Consider the following 4835-nt stretch of genomic DNA (forward strand, 5'->3'; position numbering starts at 1 on the left):
GTGTCTATTTTGGTTACCTTGTATCTACCCAGGCACTTAGGACAATTTGGGCACATTGGGAATGTTAAACAAATGCCACAATCAAATATCTCTGTGAGTTCTTTGCAGCATAACCTTATGCTTTCCTTATCTGTAATTTAATTTAATGTCAGTCTCCCCCATTAATTGTGAGACTCCTTTTTATGGTATTTGTTAAGTGTTTGCTATGTGTCAGGCACTGTACTAAACTCTGGGATTGATACAACTAATCAGAGACTCAATTCCTGTCCCACATGGGGCTCACAGTCTTAATCTCCATTTTACAGATGAGGTAACTGAGGCAAAGATAAGTTAAGTGACTTGCCCAAGGTCACACAACAGACAAGTGGTGGAACCAGGTTCTTCTGATTCCCAGGCCCATGATCTACCCATTAGGCCACATTGCCTCCTCTTTTGCACTCACCTAAGTGCTTATACAGTGCTCTGCACAAATTAAACACTCAGTGAATATCACTGACTGCTTGACTGAGGTCGAAAAAAAGAGAAGCTGCTAAACACCTTGCACTGTTGCAAACATTTAAAACATTGGGAAGATTGTGCCTCTGTGGTAGTTGGACTCTGGCCTGGCCTGAAGAAGCAAAAAGGAACCTGAGTTTTGTTCCCTTATCCATAACTTACTGTACTTGTTTTTGTTTTTTGTGTTGCCCTTGTTTCCTAGGGATATTTTGTTGTTTTCATCATGTCAATTTTTCTCTGCTTCCTGTTTATTCTTAGTTTCCACCCGCCTTAGGTCAGGGACCTTATCTGAATTTTCATCCCTGTTCCTCTGCCCGGCACTTAGTACAGTGCTGTAACACAGTAGAAGTTCAACCAATGCAATTGATAGCATGTAGTGTTCATGACCTATTTGTAATTTTGCTGTAAGTATAGTCTTCTGGTTTGAAATTGATGAGAGAGGCAGGTTTTAGGCCATCTTCTCTACCTCCTTTCCCATTCAGGGTGGGCAGTTCATTCCTTAAAAGAGTTGCTCAGACCCGCGAGGAATATGTCACTGAACACTACCACATGAATACTCAAATGACTCTAATCACCTATTTGCATTTATTTAGAGTATGGTTATGGGTATCCTACTATAAAATAGGACAGGCACTTAAATGGCTTTTTTCTGTTGTGATGATCATTCATTCATTCAATCATATTTATTGAGCGCTTACTGTGTGCAGAGCACTGTACTAAGTGCTTGGGAAGTACAAGTTGGCAACATATAGAGACAGTCCCTACCCAATAACGGGCTCACAGTCTAGAAGGGGGAGACAGACAACAAAACAAAACACGTGGACAGGTGTCAAAATTGTCAGGACAAATATAATTGTGGCTATATGCACATCATTAACAAAATAAATAGAATAGTAAATATGTACAAGTAAAATAGAGTAATAAATCTGTACAAATATATACAAGTGTTGTGGGGAGGGGAAGGAGGTAGGGCGGGGGGGATGGGAAGGAGGAGAGGAAAAAGGGGGCTCAGTCTGGGAAGGCCTCCTGGAGGAGGTGAACTCTCAGTAGGCTTTGAAGGGAGGAAGAGAGCTAACTTGGTGGATGTGTGGAGGGAGGGCATTCCAGGACAGGGGAAGGACGTGGGCTGGGGGTTGACGGCGGGATGGGTGGCCTGGTGGAGAAAGAGCGAGCCTGAGATTCAAAGGACCTGGGTTCTAATTCCAGCTCTGCCTACTGTCTGCCGTGTGACCTTGGGTGAGTCACTGATCTTTTTTGTGGTGAAGTTTCCTCATCTGTTAAATGGAAATCCAATACCTATTCTCCCTCCTATTAAATTGGGAGTCCTGTGTGGGACAGGGACTATGTCTGACCTGATTATCTCTACCCCAGTGCTTAGCACATAGCAGTGAGCTGTCACTGCTCAGATCTTAGGTGCATCCTGGGTGCTTTTCATATGAAGGAACGTGGAAGATGATGTGATTTATTCTGTTGACTTGACAACTGTCCACATGTTTTGTTTTGTTGTCTGTCTCCCACTTCTAGACTGTGAGCCCATTGTTGGGTAGGGACTGTTTCTATATGTTGCCAACTTGTACTTCCCAAGCGCTTAGTACAGTGCTCTGCACACAGTAAGCGCTCAATAAATACAATTGAATGAATGAATGAATAGTACAGTACTTGGCACATAGTAAACATTTAACAAATACCACATTTATTATTATATTAGCGATCCACTCTCAACTAGTTCTCTGTGATCAGTAGCTGTCATTGTAAGATGGCTAATTGAGGGCTAAGATGCTGCCTCTGGCAAAAGGACAGAATTCAACCCTTAGTAAGTGCTTAACAAATACATAATTATTAAAATCTTGGGAACAATGTGGCCTAGTGCATAAAGCATGAGCCTGAGAGCCAGAGGACCCTGGTTCTAATCCCAGTTCTGCCACTGCCCTGCTGTGTGATCTTGGGCAAATCACTGAATGTCTGCGTGCCTCAACTTCCTCAACTGAACAATAGGGATTCAATATGGATTCTCCCTACTACTTGACTGTGAGCCCCATGTGGGGCAGGGACTGTAGCTGGCCTGATTAATTTGTGAGAAGCAGCGTGGCTCAGTGGAAAGAGCACGGGCTTTGGAGTCAGAGGTCATGGGTTCAAATTCTGGCTCTGCCAATTGTCAGCTGTGTGACTTTGGGCAAGTCACTTAACTTCTCTGTGCCTCAGTTACCTCATCTGTAAAATGGGGATTAAGATGGTGAGTCCCCCATGGGACAGCCTGATCACCTTGTAACCTCCCCAGCACTTAGAACAGTGCTTTGCACATAGTAAGTGCTTAATAAATGCCATTATTATTATTATCTACCCTAATGCTTATAATAGTGCTTGATACAGAGTAAGTGCTTAACACATATAATTTAAAAACCCATAAAAGTAGTATAGCCTGGTGGAAAAAGCCTGGGAGTCAGAAAGCATGAGTCCTAATTCCAGCTCTACCACCTGCATGCTGTCTAACCTTGGGCAAGGCACTTAACTTCTATGTGCCTCAGTTTTCTCATCCATAGAAATGGTAACTAAAGACCCATTTTTCCCTGTTAGACTGTGATCCCAATGTGGCACTGGGATTGTGCCTAGCCTGATTTTCTTACATCTATCCCAGCACTTTGTACAGTTTGGGCACATAGAATAAGACCTTAATAAATACCACATTCAAATACCTCTGTGAGTCCTTTGCAGTAGCAACAGACACTGCAGTGGCCTTGCCCACTTATACTGTTTTTTGGAGTGCAGCACTCAATTCCACGTAGAAAATAATTGGGAATCTTTTTCTACTCATCAAATGGATATAGTTTTATAAATTATTAAGTAGGTTTATACCTCCTCAGACATATATTAGCCTGTAGGTAGTTGAAAAGAGGGTGCATATATTTATGTATTTGTATATATACTTGTAACACACACTCTTTTATTTAAGATGGTGAAGGAGAGAAATGAAAATAGGAGAGAGGGAGAGGGACAGAGAAAGGGAAAGAGAGAGAGAAAACAAGAACAAGAATGAGAACCATTTAGCCTTACATCCCTGAATAGGGACACTCCAACACAAAAGTGGCTGCCCAAAGCCACATCCCTTGAACAAGAACACAGAATGAGATTATCTAATTTGTGCTGGACTTTATTTTAGGATCTGAAGGAACACTGATAACTCAAAGAGGAAGAGACAAACCACTTGAGAAGATGACACTGGAGTTTCAAAGAGTGTCAGGTAGAAGAGTACTACAGACCATGTGGTTTCTCTCTCCTCTTTTGCTCCTTTCATTGCTCTTCAGGACCTTCCTCTCCTCCTGTTGTCTCTCCTTCACCTGCCTTCTTCTGCCTGCATCTTCCCCACTCATTCCTCTGCCTACCCATTTTCCTGTTATCCTATCTTTTACAGAGTCTATCTGTCTCTATCTCTTACTCTCTGCCCCTCTAGATTGGATGGCCGTTGTGCCACTCTCTTGGGAGTTCTCTTTTCACTGTTTCTTCCAAGCAAGACAATGTCTCCCACCTCCAGGGTCCTGGATGGAGTGGGATAGGTTCAATCCCATGGAAGCTGGGCCAGCACAATAGGTGCTACTTGTGAGTTGCCTTGGGATAGGATGGGAAGAAGTCAAATAGTTGGAGCTCCACAATCACCCTTGACTTGGTTCTGCGGGGGCCCAAACATAATTAAAGTGCAGTTCTTTTCCACATCTAACAGTATTTTTGTGGATTAAAATGAGGGAAATGCATATATATTTGGCAATATGAATAAATAATATACGAGATGGAAAGAAAAATCTTAATGACTAAGATGGATGCCCTGAAGCACTTTGATACTCACCCCAGTCCCACAGTACTTATGTTCATATCCTTAAACTTTATTATTTCCTCTATCTGTAATGTATTTTAATGTCTACCTCCCCCTTTAGACTGTAATTTCCTTGTGGACAGGGATCTCATCTTCCAACTCAGTTGTATTATACTCTCCTCAGCTCTCTACCCAGAGTAAGGACTCAGTAAGTACCACAGATTAATTAATTGTGATTTTCAAGACACTGAATTTTCAGGGAAAGAATACATTATTTAAGAGTCCTCCTAGATAAAAGCAGCAAAGAAGCAATGTGGCTAGTGGAACGATCTCAGAACTGGGAATAAAGAGACTCAGATTCTCATCCCAGCTCCAAAACTTACCCGCTGTGTGACCTTGGGCCAATCACTGAACTTCTTTAAGTCTCACTGTACTCATCTACAAAATGGGAGTAAAATATTATTCTTCCCACCTCTTAAACTCTGAACCCTATATGAGCCTAGCATTGTGTATAACCTGATTGTTTTGTATTTTT

Source organism: Tachyglossus aculeatus, chromosome 22, assembly GCF_015852505.1.
Source record: "Tachyglossus aculeatus isolate mTacAcu1 chromosome 22, mTacAcu1.pri, whole genome shotgun sequence".
NCBI classification, from domain to species: domain Eukaryota; kingdom Metazoa; phylum Chordata; class Mammalia; order Monotremata; family Tachyglossidae; genus Tachyglossus; species Tachyglossus aculeatus.